Raw genomic sequence first — 22,014 nt, forward strand, 5'->3', positions numbered from 1 at the left:
AAACCACCTCTTCAGGCAGAGAATTCCACATTCTGATTGTTCTTACAGTAAAAAAAAACTTTCCTTTGCCTTAGACAAATTCTTCTTTCTTCTAGTCTAAACGCATGACCTTGTGTCCTATGTAAAGTCCAGTTTGTGAATAGATTTCCACACAATGGTTTGTATTGGCCCCGAATATATTTGTATAATGTTATCATATCCCCTCTCAGGTGACGTTTTTCTAAACTAAATAGGTTTAAATTTGTTAACCTTTGTTCATAGCTGATATGTTCCATTCCTTTTATTAATTTTGTAGCCCGCCTCTGCACTTTTTCTAGTGCCATAATATCCTTCTTTAGAACAGGTGCCCAAAATTGCACAGCATATTCAATATGTGGTCTTACCAGTGATTTATAGAGAGGCAAAATTATATTCTCGTCCCGAGAATGAATGCCCTTTTTCATGCATGACAATACCTTACTGGCCTTGGCCGCTGCTGATTGACATTGCACATTGTTGCATAGTTTGTTGTCCATAACAATTCCCAAGTCCTTTTCATGTGTTGTTAGCCCTAATTCGCTTCCATTAAGGGTATACATTGCTTGTGTATTCTTTACGCCGAATATGACTTTGCATTTTTCAACATAAAATTTCATCTGCCATTTGAGTGCCCAGTCCCCCAGTCTATCTAAATCCCTCTGCAACAAAGTAATATCTTGCTCACATTGTATTATTTTACAAAGTATAAAGGAAATGTCAGATCACATGAACGTCGTGCACTCTCAAGCGCCAGCTTTGTGAAGCCTATTCTCAATAAAGGAAATTCAAAAGTCCCACAATTCCATTGAGTATCACATTAAAGTACTGTAGCGGAGCCCTAGTCTTGGCAGGGACTTTCCCTTCGCTGGATCACGAAGAGTAGAAACAGGAACAAGATATCATCAAGAAAATAGCCCACCTCCTCCCCAGTAACTGGACGACACACAGTTCTGTGAGTACAACTGACTTTATTCAGCCACACACAGCTTTTATGCATTGCCCCTAGCATGGGGTTTCCAGATCAAGAATACAAGGGTTTCATTCCAAAGAGCCTTTGTGTTTGAGAGCTCTCAAATACAGAAACTTTCAAACAATTTTAACATACCAAAATACATGAAGGGAATACAGGAACCCCACAAAAATCATATTCACAAATAGCCCCAATTTAAGTGCACAACACATCCAAAAAGCACTCAGATCAGTTCGGTAGAAGAGGATTGGGCAGGATGGCTGGTCGGCTTTCGGGGGTTTCTGTGCGAACACCGACAAACGTCGCATGGCTACTATGGAGCGAATGCTCCCCCTGTTTGGTAGATCATATCTCCCGAACATCATTAGTCTAGATGGTTGGGAAGTTGAACGGGCAGCAGAACGAACTCCGCCCAGGTTCGTGAGGACGCAAGGCTGAAAATAGTTCCAGGCGTTCGACGACCAGGTACTGCCTGCATTCGGGAGACAATATGGCCACCATGCACTGGACCACGTGTGTTTGGAAATACGAATTGTAACCACCAAGGGAAAACACTCAAGCAAAGGTGTCAAGCTGTTAATTTGTGGTTAACAGCCAGGGGAGGTCAGTGCTTGCTGGGGCATAAAAAGGGGACCACACACTGGTCATTCGGAAGACATACAAGGGGGTATAGACAACCGAACATAAGGGAATGGAGTCTGCTACAAGTAAATAATTTTAAATACTGATGGAATCCACATATGCTATCAATAAAAATATATAAATTCAAGCAAAAAATATTTATAAGGAAATATAAAGGGAATAAAAATGAAAAAAATAAACATAATTAAAATCTCTTTAACCCACATTGTTCCCTATACCAGAGAAAAATCCCCCCAGGGAAATGATTTTAAGAAAACACATAAATAAATGGGCTAGAAAAATTACCTTTAAAACACAAACATATCTAAAAAGAGGGGGGGTAGGAATATTCAGAGAAAATAAGCAATTTCAAAACTGGCAACTAGGCCTTTTTAGAGTCACGTTTTTTGATGATGAAAATCCACCTGCAGATCACAAAGCTTCCCCTCTTGACCACACGTAAGCCATCACACACACCTGGAACACCAGGGAAGGTAAGCAGGAGGAGAAAGAGAACATGCACACACGCAACACGCAGGCTACCCTACACATAAAATTCAACCAACACACACAGACACACTCAGCCTTCCCCTATACAGCTCTCTCCTTCCTCCACATCAATCACAAAAACAGAGCCCAAGGCTTTAGGAGTGAGCCCCAATCTGGCAACCCTGCCTAGGGAACTGGGCAACCTTAATCAAGCTCTGTAACACACACACACACGCACGCACAAGTAACATCATTGTTTTCAGAGATGAGGTAATTCAGAATCCTATAAATTCCAAGGGTCTCTGGCATCTGGGAATATAAAACTAATTTCAGTTTTGTGTGAACATGTGGTAATTAAACAGTTAGAGGGGGTCAAGCCCTTATAGCCAAGTGGTTACGGAGATATGTACAAAGCACAGATGTTAGTAGTTAGGACAGGGGAAGACAGACCACTTCCTCTGTTTATGATAAACCAGACTTAACCATAATATTAGGATATAGCATAAACATCTGGAATAGCTCATCATGTCGGATGGATTCTAAGTTTCACAAATGGTTACTAACATTATGCTCTGCTTTGCTGTAAACAAAGAACTCAATTAATCAATTAACATTTTAAACCAATAAATAATGACTATATAAAACACTCTGCAAAATAGCAGACAAATTAATGAATCAAGTTGGCATATCTGTCACCAAGAGGTCCTTTGACAGGCATCTAGGAAAAAGCATATTACGCTTCCAGAACATTCAATAGGGAGGATAATAGAGCAAATTCCGGGCATCTGTGAAGACACTCTAGGGCAGGCCTGTCCAACCTGCTGCCCCCCAGATGTTGCTGAACTACAACTCCCGTGAGTCTTTCAATGAAACAGCCAGGGAATCATGGGAGTTGTAGTTCAGCAACATCTGGGGGGCCGCAGGTTGGACAGCCCTGCTCTAGGGTTATTCCACAGTGAGAATTCAAAGTGAAGTTTAAATTTAAGTCCAACTTAGCCAAGCATAGCAAAAAGCATACCTAATACACATAGTTTTTCCAGTTGAGCTATTTTGACCATAAATTTGAAATTCGCTTTGAATTTACCTTGAAGTCTCCCTCAAGTAAATAACCATGATTACATCACTGTATGTTTCACAAATTGACTTGAACAATTGACATTTTGATTCAAAAGCAGGTATACTGGCATTATTATAAACAGTCAGCTTTAAAATTCTAATTAACCTATAAAACTACATAAAGCAATTTTTTATGACTTTGTTTTCCAGATTTACCTTGCAGATTATTTTTTTTGCTAGTTCTTCTTATCTGTTGGTATTTAGCCTGCCTTTGTTGAAAGTGCCTCCAGTTAAGCATAATAAACACATTTAAAGAAACATTTGACCTATTGATTATCTGACGCTATTATCTGTGGGCTAGGTGGCTGTGACAGGCTACACCAACTGTTCATTCTGTTTTGGCCTTTTTGAGTCCTGAGAATAAGGGCAAAACTATGGAGCAGAGACTTTGGTCAATGTTTGGTACTTATTGTTTTACAGAGAAAAATCATCTCCTCCCACTGGATCCCTTTTTCAAGCATTCTTTCTGTGCAATAATACAATAAACACAATAGACCTCTGAATGCATTCAATGACCCAGATAAAAATGTCCTGGAACAAGAGTTTGCTCCCCCTACTGCAAAAAAAAACAAAAAAATAGTTTCCCCTCTATCAATGAGATTCTTACACCTTCTCTACCCCAGGAGGCTTTAAAAGAGTACTGATGTATCCTAAAAAAACCCACTAGATTCAGTAAGATAGTAATGATGTAATTTCATCAATTCAAATGATCAATACTGTTATCATGAACATTTGTAGATAACCAACCAACCACACCATATTTTTTTTTTATATAATATTGTGACGAGACCAATCTCGCCACATTGCATTGGAGGAGCCTGGTCCCCGCCTGTTGCCTCTGGACTATGGCCCCATGGTAAAACTTGTATTTTCCCCTGCAGAAAGGCTTGTTCGTGCCTTTCTGCCAGGGTGTTCGGTAAATTCTATGTACCGAACAAATGCACAAATGAATGGACCACCTGGGAGCTGGAGTGTGCCATCAATTGACCTCCCAGAAGCTGCTGTTAACCGCAGCTTAATTGACGAATACTGGGTGGCCTTTGTTCCTTTTTCCGAACACGTGGCGGCGGCCATTTTAAAGTCCCGAATTGCCAGCGGTGTTCAGCACCCAAACTATGGAACTAAAAAAAGGACACTTATTTGCGTGAACACCGCTGAGCCGTCAGCCTCCCTACTTCTGCCTTCGGTCATTTAACCGTCTGCCTGTTCATTAGTTTATCCGTATGAACACCATCACCCCAGATAGCCATGCCATGGAGCCTATTCGTGTAACGAAAGACTATGGGAAAGACTTTGGCTCCATGGCTATTGAACTGTATGTATGTGATCTAAGCGCCATTCGGTAATAATGTGCGCTCAGATCTAAGCTATCTGGGGATAGGTAGAATGTATATGTTTTATTCATTATTTGCAACATTGTGTATTTTTGTGTCTTTTTACTCACATGTGCTTAATTGAGTTTTGCCTCTGTCCTTGGAGATAATTGGATTACTTCCCAATTATCTCCAGGATAGAGGGGGGGGGGGGGATTGTAATGTACTGTGGGAGTGTTTTAACCCTGTATGCCTGTGATTGGTCATTTTACCATTCATGTCCCATTCTTCCATCTGGTCCCCTAGGGGAGTGTCCACCAGGTGGAAGACCTGCATAAATACCAGGCAGGTAGCCCACATTAAACCAGACCACTGCTTGACCCTCAACACGGAGCTCTGTCTCGTCTTTGGGGGGATTTACTGTATGCTGTTAGAGACTGATTGCCAGGAGTGTACGCCGCTTGGATGCTTTTCCTGTTTGTCTGCTAGCAGCTATTCTTGAGGTTCCAGTTCGGGAGTTTGGAGTGCTATTTTGTATGCAGTTTGGGAGTTTGGAGCATTCCCTTGTATTCAGTTCGGGAGTTTGGTGTTCTGCAGTAGCTGTGCCTGTATCTCTGAAAGGGGAAGATCTACTAAACAGCGGTTTAACCCCGTTATGCCCGGGGTACCCTTACAAATATTTTATTGAGTTTTAAGACATCTGTACAGTTACAGAGTTGTATCATAAATTTTGCATGTTTGCAAGTGTACATCATACAGTGGGGGTAATAGCTGTCCTCATTACAACCTTGAGGAAAAATAACATATAACATCATAACATCATAAACCATAACTGCACCTTGGTTTGTCGCTCGGCTCATCGGAGCCTGTGCGACTGAGTGATACCAAAGTTTTTGTGTTTTCCCTCCCACGTGTATCCCATGGATGTCGTGGGATTCCCTGACATGTTGAGCTAGTGGTTCTAATGCCAGTATGTAGAGTAATGGCGATAGTGGGCAACCCTGCCTAGACCCATTAGAAATATGAAATAGTTTGGAAGTGAAACCTCCATTGACTATTTTTACTGCCGGTTATTGTATAGTGCCACTGTAATAAAACAGTCAGGGAATGCAAATCTCTAAGTATCCCAAGTGTAGCCTGTCGAATGCCTTCTCTGCATTTAGTGACAGTGCCACACTGGGTTCCCCTGTTTTCTGGATCCTGTGTGTAATGTTAAGTAGCTTTCTGGTCCCATCAGAGCCCTGTCTACCCCGGACAAATCCCACCTGGTCATCTCGTATCAGTGTCGGTATGATGTTCCCCAGCCTATTTGCGTAGATTTTTAGATCGTGTTTAGTAGTGATATGGGGCACAGGTTCTGACATCTGTGTGGTGGTTTCTCTGGTTTCGTTAATGTTGTTATGTGGGCTAGCAGCATCTCCCTAGGTGTTGCGCCTGTATTTAGAATGTTGTTATATAGTTTTTTTCCAATTTAGGGGTTAGTATATGCGAGAAGGTCTTATAGTATAAATTTGTCAAACCATCTGGGCCTGGGGATTTCCCTTTTGGGAGGGATTTGATTGTGTTTGCGATTTCGCATTGAGTGATGGGTTCTTCTAATAACTTTTGGTCGACCTATGTGAGTTGTGGTATTTGAACTTCTTTAAAAAATGTGTAAATTTCTGTTGCTAGTGGCTGGTGTGTATGTTTATCGTTTTGTTGGGTTCAGGATCGGTGCTGTAGTTTCGTCCCTAAACGATCTCAATAAATCGATATACTCTTTCTTTGATTGTCGGTTTAGGTGTGACGCCCGGCTAATAAGGATACCCCGGATGACCGCCTTGTATGCCTGCCATGTTGAGACTGGTGAAATGTCAGGTGTTTCATTGAGGGTAAAATAAGATGTTATCTCTTCCGTGAGTTTGGTTTTAAAGTCTGGATTGTGTAGGATAGTGTCGTTGAGGTGCCATGTTGTTGTCCCTCGGAAGTGGAATTTGTCTCTTAGGGTTATTTGTACTGGGGCATGATCTGACCATACTATGTTTCCTATCTCAATATGGGTTACGCTTGGTAGAAGATCTCCTGAAGTGAGTATAAAATCTATTATTGTATATGTTCCATGTACAGAGGAGTAAAATGTAAATTCTCAATTGTTTGGGTGTAGTGTTCTCCATATATCATAGAGGTTATGTTCTGATAAGAGTTTTAGAATTGCTGTGGCTTGTTTGCACAGTGTTTTGAGCCTGGGGGACGTGTCTGGCAGCGTAGTGTCTAGTCGAGGTTGCATTATGTGGTTAAGGTCCCCACATATAATTGTGGGTATCTGGTGGGTGGTAGGGAGTCTTGTTAGCACCTTTTGCAGGAAGTTCCTTTGATTAGTGTTGGGTCCGTACACACTCACCAAGATATACTGTGTGTCATTGAGTTTGCAGTGTAGTGTAAGGTATCTGCCCTGTCTTTCTTGAGTTGCAAGAGTTCGAATGATACCGAATTGTGTATAAGAATTGAAACGCCTCTTGATTTAGAGGAGTATGTCGAATGATATTGTGTGGGGGTGCCAGCAAAACTGGGCACTCAATTATGTGCAAAATGAGGCTCTTGTACACACAGTATATCTGTCTCCTCTATAAGGAGTCTCTTTTATGTGTCGTGTTCAGTCCGCGTACATTAATGGTCTGTATTTTCATACTGTATATGGGTTATGTATTTAAACCGCTTATGCATTAGTCGCATGTTCCTCATGCTTTATGGGGGGATCATGAATCACTATGGCATAGGTTGGTTCGTTATTTTTGTTGCTATGGGGTTGCGTTGTGTGGGATAGGAGTGTTGACCAATTTTTAGTATGGGTGACTAGGGGGCGATGTGCGTCTATTTTTGGGTAATTCCTCAGTTGTTTTGTGATCGACCGTGGATGTGTTTGGATTTGGGGAGAGCAACTTGGAGGGGGTATATGAACTATATACAAGATGTCTCTTTCAGAGACTTTGTGTGGATTTACCACACTGTGGGGGTTGGAGAGGAAGTTTTCTTCCATTAGCGTGGCTATTGGGCACCTTCATGTTCTGTTGTGCTGCATCTCTCATACGTCGTGATATACAGAAGCCCGAATGTAGGGCTGTGCTGGTGTGTAATGCGTATGGGGTATCAGGAGTGACCCGGTCGTCTCCACCCTCATGTTGCGTTCTAGCCTAGGGTGCCTCCCACTATTGGCTATTTGGTCTGTGGGTCTTTGGGAGCTTTCCCCGTGGTTTACCCGGCTTGTGTGAACCTGGCATATAGGTTTAGCTGCATTGTAATACAGTAACGCATCATCCAATAAACACATCATACAGTTCTATTACACTTATCATCATGCCTCCCCTGTTTAACATTCCTGTCCCATCTATCCCCTCTGCCCGTCTCCCCCTCCCTCTATACTACATATCAAATGCAGCATCTAGAACAGTTTCGGCATTCAGGGGTTTCACATTGAAAGTTGTGGGGGTCTGCCTTGGGCTTTGGGCCATGGGAGTGAGTGTTGTGCCGTTTTAAGCTAACCGGCTAATCTGCCGGTTATCCCAGACCCACGGCTCGTTTAGTCTGAGGAGAAAGAGAAAAGAAAAAAAAAACGAGGAAGGAAAAAGGAATAAAAGGGGCAATGTTCGTTCCGGCCTATCGCACCACACCGGGGACCCCCCATTTAGCCACTGCTCTGCTTGCACCTCGTCACAGGGATGGCGGAAGGCCCCGATCTAGCGCTACTTCCCCAGGAATTTCCCGGGCTTTTAGACCAGTGCTAGCCTCTAGAGTTTTGTATGTCCCAGGTCGTGCATATGAGAGAGTTTCGTAAGTTTTATGTCTTTAAGTTGTATATGAGCAAGTATGTGTGTCCGTGTTGGTACTCGCCTGTGAACCAGTGATTCGACTGCTTTTAGTGTTTCTTGTGGGCCTTTTTCTATTCCGGCCTATGTGTCCTGGCTTGCGGTGCATTTTGTTCGGCGGGCTCCACTGACATATCCCAGGCTTGTAATTTTTTCAGGCCTTCTTCAGGGATGGGCATCACCGTTGTGTCTCCATCTTGGTGACTACAAGTTTTGTGGGGAAACCCCACCTGTATCTTATGCCGTGCGATCTCAATGTGCTGGTGACTTGGTGGAAATTCTTTCTACTTCTGAGTGTGGCAGCCGAGAGGTCTGCATAGATCTTTACCGTGTGATAATCTTCTGGTGGTTTGGCTCTCATTCTACTTCCCCAGAGGATTTGTTCCTTTATGTGGAAGTAATGGGCACGTAGTAGTACATCCCTTGGTACAGTTTGCGGGAGATGGCGGGGTTTCGGGATGTGGTGCATTCAATCTAGGAGCAACATGTCTGCCGGTATCTCTGGGGCATGTGCATGTCCTTCCGCATGGAGTCTGCTGTGTGTTGCCATGTGGTGATTAGCTTATTGGAGAGGATCTCCAGGTCTGCTGTAAGGTCAGATTTTGTAGTCTGAGAGTTTTGTTTGTATGCTTTGCATGCTGTCGATCTACTCAGGGTCCCTGGCGGCTTTTGAGGCCTGTGCAGCCAGGATCGCAGGATTCTGTTTTTGGCTGAAAAAAACTGAGCTTGTCCAGTTTCGCCGAGCTCTTCTTGCTTTTATGTTGTGACATTGTTGTGTTGTGACCATCTAGCTCCGTGGGTCACACCATATTATACAATACTGAGTTTAACATATAATATTTGCAAAAGCAAAAAGTTATTCAAATATGTATCAAGAAGGTATAATGTGTATTGCATAATGTGCTATTAAAAAATAGTATCTCTATCGGTGTCTTGTACTTAGTAAATCTAGCCTGTAGTATAAATACACATCTCTCCCCTAAAAAGATGGTAGTGTGCTCCCTTGACAAAGTTTCAAGAGCAAATGCTGGAATATGGCAGACCTCAAGGAAAATCACTATAACTATCAGTTATAGTTGGCGCTATATAAATGTAATGGTAATAATAATAATTGAGTCTTTTCTGAATTTGTCCACGAAGCAAAAATGTGATTGCCATTATGGAGTTAAGAAGTTTTCCCTTTTTGTGATATAATTGGAAATGGCTGCAATTGTGTTTTTTTTTTTTTGCCTTTTTCTATCAACAGCATAAACGGTTTCAAGGTTGGACTCTGGACTCTTCTTTCAACATGTAACCTTTCCACAATATAGTTGTTCTGGAATATCAGAAAGAGGGAGATCTTTATCTGCTGTTTTTGAAATGTCTTTCTTCATTAAATAAAAATAGCAATTATTGTTATTATTGCCATTTATATAGCACCAACAGATTTCGTAGCGCTTTACAATATTATGAGAGGGGGGAATGTAACTATAAATGGGACAATTACACGAAAACTTACAGGAACAATAGGTTGAAGAGGAACCTGCTCAAATGAGCTTACAGTCTATAGGAGGTGGGGTATAAAACACATTAGGATAGGAAATATCAATCAAATAAGGTGGGAGTGAAGCAGAGCTGGAGGAGAGAGTAAAGTGCTGCCCTATAGGAGAGAGCAAGATACAGGTGTGTAAGGTAGAGGTTACTCTGGGAGATGGGTTTTAAGGCACTTCTTAAAGGATTGAAGACTAGGGGAGATTCAGATGGGGGCAGGCAGGCTATTCCATAGGAAGGGAGCTGCCCCCGAGAATTAACAATATATACCCAACAGCTCCATATCAAACCCTGGAGATGTTTGATGTATCAGCTGTGAGGAAAAGACCTCTTGGGATTGATACTGGCGGATTGGCTACTTAAGAATGTTGACCAATTACCCTATCAACTTACAGGTGATTTTGGTCAGTGTAATTATGTTTGTCCTATAAAAAGCACACATGCTTGTTACATGTTTTTCATAACCTTTGCCCTGTTGCTCTCCCACCTCCTACCACCCTGTATGCCTCAAACTTTGCAACTCACTTCACTGAGAAGATTTCTACAATCAGGGAAGAGATCTACAATCTCTCCCCCTCCCCTTCCAATACATTACCCAACCCCACTGACTCCACTGTTCTATGCTCATTCACACCTACTACAACAGAAGAGGTTTCCGCTCTGCCCGGTCCTCCCGCTTCTCCACCTGTTCCCTCGATCCTATTTCCTCATATCCCATCTGCACCTTGTCTTCCTCTCTTTCTCTTCCTCTCACTAAAGTTTTCAATCTCTCCCTTTCCTCTGGCACATTTCCTTCATCCGTCAAGCATGCAACCGTAATGCCAATTCTGCAAAAGCCCAACCTCGACCCCAACTCCCCATCCAACTACCGCCCTATATGGCTACTGCCGTTTGCCTCCAAGATCCTTGAGAGAGTTGTGTATGCGAGATTGACAGACTTCCTCGAATACAACTCTCTGCTTGACCCGCTTCAGTCTGGATTCCGCGCTCGTCACTCGGTGCCAGATCTCAGTGGGTGTTCAACAGACAGCATGGTTCACTGTATCTGTGAACATAGAGCACCTGTGCTATCTGACCGAGATCATTTGGGGTTGAGCTCACTGGGCATCCTAGGATCCTTCACCGATCTCCTGTGTTTTACTTCAGTTTTTTACATTATCTGGTTTCGTGGAGGGCCCCCCCCCCACTGATAAGTACCTTGATAAGATAATTTAGTATTTATTAATTTATTCTCATATGTATACACAGGGTTGTCTACTATATTTATTGCTGTGATGTTTTTTAATGTTCTACTATTTTTAGGATTACATAGTTACATAGCTGAAAAGAGACTTGCGTCACATATGTTTTTGCTGTTGATCCAAAAGAAGGCAAAAAACCCAGTCTGAAGCGCTTCCAATTTTGCAACAAACTTGGAAAGAATTCCTTCTTGACCCCAAAATGGCAGTCAGATATCTCCTTCGATCAAGCAGCTATTACCCCACTAATTAGAAATTATATCCCTGTGTTATGGTACTTTTTCAGTAAACCAAAATGTTTAAGTGTCTATCTGTTCCTGTCCGAATTAGAGAGAATTGAATTGCGTATATACGCTGAAGTAATTCAGTCTGACACACGGAGTTCAGGTTAAAATAACTTCGAGGAAATTTATTGGCAAGTGCAGAATCAGAGGGCGCGCAGGCCCTTTTAAGAGACATTTTCGTCATCATTGATTATCAAGATATCAGTGAATAAACATCATTAATTGGATTAATTGTTAAGTGTCTGGGTTAGTGTCCACCTATCAATATAATTAATTGGATCAAAAGCTAAGTGGTTAGTTCCGTGTCCACCCACCAAGAGGTGGTACTTTTTCGGACACGGGTGGGGGACAAGGGGTCTTGAGCGTCATTTTACTCGGTCGGTGATGTCAAATCTCGTGGTTAGGTGCAAGGTCTCTTATGAATAGAACATTTCATTACTACTGTGTTCTCATGGCCTTTAAATTATACTATGTTGCGAGTTAGGGGAAATTCAACAGTTCCTGGGTTAGTCATATCCTTATGGAGAATACAGTCTTTGTCTATTGTATTAGATGTGCTGAGAAATACTGTCATGTAATGTAGTTTTAAAATGAACAAGTCAGGTTAGGAGGACAAAATGGAGGATTGTAGAAGTCAGGTTAGGAGGACAAAATGGAGGATTGTCACAGTATAAAGTTAAAATGGAGTTAGTGCAATAATTGAATACAAGTACAATAAGATTTTTTTAATAATTCTACATCAGTCCCCCCTATGAAATGTTAGATTCTAAGAGATAAAAACTTTATTTGTTAATACCAGAAGACGTGTTAGCCCAAAGGCACAGAAACCCCGTGGCCGCTAGCTAGGTGTTAATGCAAAGTGCAAGTCTGTCCCTATTTCTGACCCTGATAGGCTAACTCATCCGTCAGTATGGCTCTCGAACACTTCACACCCATGGGTATCCCATGGCAGCTAATCCACCACTTCTCCAACACGGGGCCTTTACCATTCACTGACAGATGCTGTCCCTAAGGTGGTCCCTTCCTAGAACTCTCGCACTTTATCATCAAAAGGGATGGATTGCAGCGGCAAACAGGGTGAGTTGAGATCCTGGAAATCTTGGTCATCAACATCAAGTAGTGTGAAAGTGGGTGCCGCTTGGTCAATAGTCTTCGTGAGAGCTTTCCTCAGGCAGGGGAAGACACAACAAAAGAGAAGAGCAAAGATAAAAAAAGAAATTAGTATTGCCATACCAATATGCATTAAAGCCTTTTTCCAACCCGTCATCCAACCAAACCATCTGTCCCAGGGATCTTTTATCCCGGAATTCCTTTTTAATTCTTCTGAGAGGTCATTTAATTTTGCTATGGCTAATGTAACTTTACCATTAGGACCTGTGTTTTCTGGGATGTAGGTACAACATGTCATGGTGTCGGGCAAAATTTTACATACCCCTCCTTTTTCGGCTAGGATCATATCCAGGGCTATTCTATTTTGGAAGGCCATTTGGGATGTTGCCTGCAATTGTTCGGCTAATCCCTGGAGGGCATCTCTGGTGTAATTAACGAAACGCTGTTGATTGTAATAAATGTAGTTTATCCAATTTAAGTTCTTGTTTGCAGTAACTATGGTAAAAATTGATTCAAATCCTGCAGCAACTTCATCTCTTGCTTTAAATTCATTGGGTACCCCCCTAGGCACCCCAATGGCATCAATGTAAATGTGAGGGTCAAAACTTCCTTTTACTGGGGCTTCACGCTTGGCCTTAGTGTGGCTGGACTCATGGGTGTTGGTGTGTGTGTCAGAAATAATGTGTATAGGCATAATGGCCTTGGCCAATGTACACTCTCCCCACCACTCTGTGTCCATTCTGGATCTTAACTGTAAATCCCCACACAACCAGTAAATATCTCCCAGTGACCTAGTGTGCTGCTGCAGCAAACGTACAGGAACAGTTCTATATGTAGTACAATAACCTGCGGGAAAGTTACCCACAAATTTACCAATCCCATCATGTTTGACATAGCAAGTGTAATTACCTTTATATACGGTAACACCATGAGGAGGTCTTACATTTTTGGCTATAAGAGGATACTCCGCTGTCCATGCTTGACATTGAGACCTGTTGAAATTATATTGGTAGGCAAAAAGACTTAAAATGCATTTTTCTTCATCTACTGGCAGGGTTAAAGGTACAGTGCCCAGATGAGGCCGGGCACCACCACACACATAGCATGCGGTTCGGTTATGTTTGTTGGCATTATATTTCATCCATTCTAACCATAGGTTAACATCATTAAAACCTGTTTCAGCGGCCATAGTATCTTCAAAGGTGGGGTTAGCAATGGCCATCATGTCCTTAAAGGACTGGATGTGTGGTTTTAATGGGTTTGTGACCATATGAGTAGCTCCTTGCCACTCAGGGGAATTACACATATCTTTAAGGTAGAAATGCCCTAATTTAGTATAGGAACCCTTTTTCCAGTACATTCCCAATACATACTGGTCTGCATCTGTTGGGCTTGGATGCTCAACATTAAGAATTAATTTCATTGGTGTGCCTCCTCCAGGCTTTCTCAGAGTCATTCTTTGAAGGAGGGACCTACCATGATCATCTACTTTAGATAAGGCACTTTTTGGCTTGTAGCCCCAGGAAGGTCCGGCATTCCATCCCGCCGCCCCCCAATGGCCACAATTATGCCCCCATTGTTTGTCAACTACACAAACATATGGATCTTTTACATGAGGGATATCTCTATAGATATTCTGGATTTGTGTTGTAGTGAATGGGCATTCTACGATGTCACAATAATCAAAGGTATAGGTAGCCACACGGGTACATGATGAATTATACCAGAAGGTGTACCCACTAGCATCTTTAGTGATGGCTACTTGCTGGGCCTTAATTAAACTAATTAAGGAGACAATGTACCAGAGGTACATGGTTGTGCGGTATCTGCTTCCTCTGGGGCAGGAGACTTCTTGCAGTGGGAAGCGTGGATCCAATGTGGCCTGCCGGCCAATTTGACGGAAGTTGCGGTGATCAGGAGAACTTGGAATGGCCCGTCAAATCTTGGTTCCAGGGTGCTTTTCCGCACGAACTTCTTAACCAGAACCCAATCTCCGGGAAGCAGGTTATGGGTACCTGTGTTCAGATCAGGATCTGGAATTGAAGAGAAAACTTGGGCATGTATTTTGTTCAAGGCACTTGCAAGTTCAGTTACATAGTCTACTAAAACATCTGATTGAAGCTGTAACTGCTGTGGATAATAACAACCTAGCCTGGGTGCTGTCCCAAATAGAATTTCATATGGGGATAACGAGTGTTTCCCTCTAGGTGTGTGCCTAACGCTGAACAAAGCTATTGACAGACTTTCTGGCCAGGGCATTTTTGTTTCTTGTGACATTTTTAACATTCTGGCTTTTAGAGTGCCATTCATGCGCTCTACTTTACCACTACTTTGTGGGTGGTAAGGGGTGTGGAAGGCTAGGGTCACTCCCAGAGCAGTCCAAATTTCTTTAGTCACTGTTGCTGTAAAGGCTGGGCCTTGATCACTTTCAATGACTTCTGGAAGTCCAAATCTACATACAATGTCTGTAAGTAGGCGTCTTGCGGTTGTTTTTGCAGTGATATTGGCTACAGGGTAGGCTTCTGGCCAGCCTGAGAACATATCCACCATTACTAGTGCATATTCATGAGACCCACTCTTGGGCATTTGGATATGATCAATTTGAATTCTCTGGAATGGGTACATGGGTTTTGCTAGGTGCTTTGCAGGCACCTTGATTGGTCTTCCTGGATTACATTTTGCACAAATGACACAAGCCCTGCAGAAGCTGTTGATCAGGGTTGTGATTCCAGGTGCTTCATAATATTTTTGAATGAGGGCGGCCATTAGGTCTTTTGACAGATGTGCAGGCCCATGGGCCCATTGGACAACTGCTGGGTATAAGTTTCTTGGAAGGCAAAATTTAGAATTGTTGTAGTAAATTCCGTCCTTTAGGACAGCTCCTTTCTTCTTCCATTTCTGGATTTCTTCAGGGGTAATTATAGCTTGTTGTTCTCGTAGAATTCTTAGGTCAGTAGGAAGAGTTTGTAAGGTAAAGATAGGAACTTCTTCTTCTTGACCGGACACTTCTTCATCCACTTCCTGCAAATCTCTGGCTGCTTGCTTAGCAGCCTGATCGGCCAAATGGTTGCCCTTTGCTTCATCTGAATCCAATTTCCCATGTGCCTTTACTTTCAAAACGGCCACTTCTTCAGGGAGTAGGAGGGCATCCATTAGTTCCTTGATTGCAGAGCTGTGTTTGACTGGTGTACCGGCAGTGGTAAGAAATCCTCTTGTCTTCCAAATGAGGCCGAAGTCATGTGCCACACCCAGAGCATATCTTGAATCTGTATAGATGTTGGCACGCTTTCCCTTGGAAATCTTGCATGCTGAAGTCAGGGCTTGCAATTCAGCTTCTTGTGCAGACATTGCTGGCGGTAGAGGTGATGACTTGAGAACTTCCCCTGTTGTGGTTACGGCATATCCTGTATGGTATTTTCCTTCTTCATCAGCATACCTTGAACCGTCCACAAACAGAGTAAAATCCGGATCCGGTAATGGATTCTCATGCACAGTTGGTAAGTGTACTGTTTCCATTTTCATCTGTTCGAAACAGTCATGAGGAGTTTCTGGGTCATAGTCATTTGTTATAACTAGGTCTTTAAATTCTTTTTCCAGGAAATGTCGTGGCCATGCTTCAAGAAGGTCAGTTGCTGGGTATTTGGCAATGCCATTTTCCTGTAGTTGTGATTCATCCATGGTGGCCCATAATTTTGCCATGGGCCCAAGGTCATTCCATGATCTTGTTTTTAACTTGGTAACAGGAATATGTGGAATAGCAGTATCCCAATGATGGTATAGGTAATTGAGTTCTGGGGGCAGTTGGATCAGGACCATGCTGTTGCCTTCCGAGTCACAATAGAAATCTTGGGCAGTGAGCTTTACTTCAAACCAGTGGTAGAGCTCATCTTCATAGCAAGGTTCAGGAGTAATGTCTGGCTTGTACCACATGGTACAGAAGGCGTAATCTGGACCTTCACAGAGAGGTGTCTTGTCCTCGTGAAAAGTTAAATGTGGATGCATTTTCTTGATACATCCACAGAGAAGGTAAATGTAGGTTTCATCTGTGACAAACCCATAGTAGATACCCCCCTCAGGGAGTGGAAGAAGAGTGGATGGGTTAAGAACTTGACACCTTTGTATAGAAATGTTGTCAGGCAGAAGAAGATGACATTGCAGACGTAGGTGTCTAGCGGGAGACACGTGCTTGAGCTGGACTTGGTTGATAATGGCAGAGATGTCATGAGGGGCCAAAACAACCAACGGGTGGCCAAGGACCAGGTCTGAAGTTCTTTCAATAAGTTCTCTTGCAGCAAAAACAGCCCTAAGGCAGGAAGGGGTCCCTCTAGCCACAATGTCCAGTTGGCATGAAAAGTATCCAATAGGCCTCTGGCGGCCTTTTAAGTCATTAGTTTGGGTAAGAACTCCTGTAGCATGACCTAGTCTTTCAGAGACAAATAATTTGAAAGGCTTGGTATAGTCTGGTAGGCCCAAGGCAGGAGCAGAGACAATGGCACGTTTAAGAGATTTGAAATTGTCCAGAGCTTCGTTGGTCAGGCCGAATGGATCTGACTTGAGTGCATCGTAGAGAGGTTGCATAAGCAGAGAGGCCTCTGGGATCCATGCTCTGCAGTAGGAAATGAGGCCTAAGAAGGCATGAAGAGATTTTGAAGTCCTTGGGGGTTGAATGTCCAGAATTGTTCTGACTCGGTCCCGAGTGAGATGTCTGGTACCTTGAGATAGGCAATGTCCAAGGAAAATCACAGAGGGTTGACAGAATTGCAGCTTGAGAAGCGAAGCTTTACATCCTTGTTCTGCCAAATAGCAAAGCAGACTAATTGAACATTTTTCAGTAGTGGGTATATCATCTCCACAGAGCAACAAATCATCCACATACTGGAGTAAAACAACTTCTGGGTGTTCAGCTTGCCATGGGTCAAGAATAGTACACATGGCTTTGGCAAATTGACTTGGAGAATTTTGTGCCCCTTGGGGCATGACAGTCCATGTATATTGTTGCATTTCATGGGTGAAAGCGAACAGGTATTGACAGGATGGATCTAGTGGAACACTGAAAAAGGCATTAGCTAGATCAATGACTGTGAAATACTTTGCAGAAGGTGGGACGCCAGAGAGCAGGGTATGGGGGTTTGGTACAAGAGGGGTGTCCAGGACAGTGGCTTCATTGACCGCACGGAGATCCTGAACCATCCTGTACTTTACTGGCTCACCTTTTAGAGTCTTCTTCTTCACAGGAAATAATGGAGTATTACATTCTGATTTACACTCCACTAAAGCACCCTTTTCCAGGAGCGCTTTGATGTGAATAGAAATGGCTGCAGCCTGTGCTGGTTTTAGAGGATATTGTGGTTTCCTTGGTAACTTAGCTCCTGGGATAAGCTTAACCACCACAGGTGGGACATTTAGATGACCTATATCCTCTGGGCCTGAGGACCATAACTTAGCAGGCACCTGAGTTTTTAACTCATCTGGGAAATTGGACCTAGGTTCTGCTGCTTGCTCATTGGGTATATCTAATTGCAGCATCAAAGGTAAGGAGCACAGGGCTGAAGTGTCAGAAACAGATAGAGGTGTAGACATTTCTACCTGTCCATCTGGAGTGAAGGTTATAGACGCCTGCAGGCGTGAAAGGACATCAGCGCCTAACAGGTTAATTGGGCATGTGGAGGAAACTACAAAACGAGCAAGTAAGCTTGTGCCAACCCGCAGAGGGGTTGTTAGAGGACTGTGTCTCGGTTGGCCATCCACTCCAACACAGGAGACATCAATACTTGACAAGAAAGATGGGTCTGGCAGGTCTTGTTCTCTGAGAACACTTCGGGCTGCGCCTGTGTCAATAAGAAATGTGGTAGGTTGGCCTTCAATGGGTAAAGTCACTGTGGCAAGTGGCCCCCCTCCCTTATCCCCTGTAAACACTGCCATGACAGGGGTTAATGACACAGGTTTGCCAATTTCCTAATCATCATCTGGTTCCTCAACAATTGGAACCGTTTTCATGGTCTTAGGGGCCGGGGCAGGCTTGGGAAACTTTTTGGGCTCCCCTGTAGGAAACTTTTTGGGCTCCCCCGGTTCCCTTTTGGGTTCTGGACAGTCACTTCTGTAGTGTCCCTTAGCCCCACAATTAAAACATGTTACGTCCTCTAACTTGACACCCTTGGTGCCAGGGGTGATGGGGGTGGCACGGGCCACCATGAGAGGAGCTGAATTGGGTCTTCTGGGGGTTTGGGCAGATTCCAAACCTCTAGCAACTAGGAGTAACGTATCTAGGGGAACAACCTTGTATTCAGGGCGTGCAGCAATGATTCCCTTGCGTATGGAATCTTTAACACCTTGGACAAACGCACCTGATAGCATTTGTGAATGAATTTTGTCAGTGAGATCAAATCCCAAATCTGTAAACATTTGATATAATCTTGCATGAAACCTTTCCACTGATTCTCCTTTGTCTTGCACAACATCAGTAAGGCCAGCAGCTTGATCTGCAAGTTTATCCTTAGCCCAATCTCTCAATTGATTGCAAAAGGTTACTCCGGAGGGATAATCAACATCACTTGTAAGCAGATCTGTACTGAGGTGGCGGGCCATGCTGGGCCAATATGCATCCCCTGCTTTAATAGCACAAATGCTCAGTAGGTCACGCCAGGCGGCGGAATAAGTCTTTTGTATCTGAACTATCCCTCGGTAAAAAGGCATAGGCTGTTTTTCTGGGTCAGGGAGAGATTTCATTAAAGCACTAGCTTGTGTGGGGTTAAAAGCGACATATTTAGGAGGGGCCTGTTCTCCCCGACCCTGATGGCCGAAGGGATCTTCAATAGAACGGTGGGCTCTCGCAGCCTCCATTGAACCCTGGGACAGCCTGTCATCCTCTTCCTCATCTAGCTCTATTATCTGGGACCTTCTGCGTGAGGGGAACACCTGAGGAGACAGGGCCGGGGGATAGGAGGGAGCTCCGGAGGCGGGAGTTGCCATTGGGTCATAACCTTGGGACCGGTAATCACCGGGAAGCACCGGCATCAGGGGTGCTGAATGGCTGGGGGCCGCCATATTGGAGGCGGGGAAGGAAGTTGCATTGGGGTTAAGGGAAGACGTGGCGGCCATGTTGGATGTGGGCACATCCGGGGCAGACTGAACCGGACTGGGCATGACCGGAACCTGGGGAGTGACTTGGGGAAAGGGGTATGGCCAGTGAGGATAGGGGTATGGGAAGGGGTATGGCCAGGCCATTTGGGTGGGAGTTGGGGCGGAACCTGGAGTGGGCAGTGAGGTTGGGGAGGGATTAGCAGAGGGGGTGGGAAACTGGGCTGTGGTCGGGGCGGGCGAGGGAGAGGGTGGGGAAGAGTCAGTAAAGGTGCCTGAAGGAGGAGGAGCCGGAGTGGGATCAGCAAGATTGACAGTGGCAGGAGAGGAGGGGTTAGTGAACTGGGCAGATGCAGATGGGAGGGTAGGATTATCTACGGAGACAAAGTGTGAGGAAGGAATGGCAGATGAGATGTTAGCATTAGACTCAGAAGGTGGCTTGGGGATGGATGAGGATGATGGGAATGTTAGGGAGGGAGAAGGGGAAAAGTAGGATCCATCAGAATTTAGGACCGGGCAAACGGGAGAGGTGACGGGATGGGGATTGGGAGGATTAATCAGCTGGCAATCTCCCATTACTGACTGGATCTTTGGGATAGACATCCCCCGGGCGCCATTTTGGGGCGCTGGCTGAGGAAGAGCCCCAGCAACACAATTATTATGATACACAAACATTTTCACACCCTTGTGAATTATTTCGTCTTCAACCCAACCTTCTTGCTGAATAGCCTTTGCTACTCTGTACCATGCTTCAGCTGTTTTTAATAAATCATAATTTGCAAGCTTGCCTTTCTTTTCCATCAACAATCTACGCCAACTTTCTGGTTGTAATCTACCACATGTCGGCACAGCTATTTTACAAACTTTTGCAATCTTTTCAACACCTTTAACCATCTCCTCACCCTCTCTGTCATCAACTAAATCACATGCTAACCAGCCCTTACTGGGCTTACTTAAATCCTGCCCCATGATCCCTTCTCCCCTACACCAGCGTCCCAGATATAGGGAAAGATAAGGAAAATTGAACCGGAACGTCTACAATGCTCGACTGCCACCTGAGAATCGTGGGTCTTTCTCAAGTGCGTCTTCCCAAAACGTAGACTAGTCACTGAATCCGCCTACCCGGGGTGGTAGACACGGATTGGAGCGAGGTGAGAAGTGTGTGACCAATCACTTCTCTATTAAGAGGAATGGGAGTGGATAGTATAATAGTACAGGAAGTGTAGAAAAGGTAAAGAGTAAGGGAAGAAAAATCCTTAGAGACAGATACAGGAGTTTAAATGACTCCACATTAAACAAACAAGACAACAGTACAGTTGAAATACAGTGCATGCATCACAGTTCAAATGAAATCAACAGTAATCCCTTTCCTTCTACATGTGCTTACTCCAAAGTCACCTTTCTCAACCTCGTAGTGTCCCCGCTCGGAGAATGACTTCCTCAAGTCTCACTACCAGCGGCCAAGGATAACAGCTAACACCGGTCCGAAATCCTTTCTAGCCTCCCTCGTTACAGCAGTCCACTTAAAGTGGCCACGCCACCCTCACTCCCGTAGTGCCCTTATAAAACCCACTCTATAAGTCTCACTACCACGTGATGCGGAAAACAAGCAATGCCTGCCTGAATCCCCCCAGGAAACTGAGTCCCCTGCCACAAGGCTAAGTCTCCTACCACAGTTAAAATAATCAGTGGACCTTCAACTCAACTAGAGCCGAAGGGTCCGGGTCAGGACGTCCCCAACTCAACTAGAGCTGGATGGTCCGGGTCAGGACGTCCCCAACTCAACTAGAGCTGGATGGTCCGAAAGCGCACAGTGAAGCTAGCTAGGCTATCAAAGTGACACAAAATTGGATCACAGGAAACTATGATTCTACACAGATCCCACAATTCCACAAACTTCTTTTTCCTTACAGCCACAGCCACGAGGCTCCTAAAAGAAGTAAACAGGCAAAGAAGACCCCCAGGAACACATCCACAGGTCAACCCCCCTTTTTCCCTACAGCCACAAACACGTGGCTCCTAAAAGGAGTAAAACAGGCAACAGGACTCCAGGCAAATCCCCCGGGTCCACCCCCCCCTTTATCCCAAAAAGGGGAAAACAGACAAACACAGGACCCTCAAGCAAACTACCACTGGTCCACCCCCCCCTTTATCCCAAAAAGGGGAAACAAATAAACATTCAGCCCGGGCAACCAAACTAGACACACCCAGGCAACAGATAGACTAAATGCAGGTAACAAATGGGTAATAAGACTCCGGGCAAGATATTACCTGTCTTTGATGTCCTCCCGGGAAGCAGTCACAGACACGTGGACGGGTCAATCAAAGGGGCCGGAACATACCGGTGGCTCTGCAGAAGTCTCTACCGTGTATCTGGAGGTGATCAGTCTCCCTTCCTTCCCCCTG

At 44.2% G+C, this 22,014-nt stretch overlaps 2 protein-coding genes across 2 annotated transcripts in view; one reads left to right on the forward strand and one right to left on the reverse strand.

The window, feature by feature from the left end:
• Positions 1–6,799, reverse strand: part of LOC134568392 (dimethylaniline monooxygenase [N-oxide-forming] 2-like) — a 489,265-nt gene extending 482,466 nt beyond the window's left edge. The window contains exon 1 of the mRNA XM_063426968.1: positions 6,796–6,799. The gene's annotated coding sequence lies outside the window, so the exon portion shown is untranslated. The remainder of the gene's footprint in view (positions 1–6,795) is intronic.
• EFCC1 (EF-hand and coiled-coil domain containing 1) overlaps positions 1–22,014 on the forward strand; it is a 174,107-nt gene that overhangs the window by 50,969 nt on the left and 101,124 nt on the right. The gene's annotated exons all lie outside the window — the stretch shown is intronic.

Source organism: Pelobates fuscus, chromosome 7 (assembly GCF_036172605.1).
Source record: "Pelobates fuscus isolate aPelFus1 chromosome 7, aPelFus1.pri, whole genome shotgun sequence".
Lineage (NCBI taxonomy): Eukaryota > Metazoa > Chordata > Amphibia > Anura > Pelobatidae > Pelobates > Pelobates fuscus.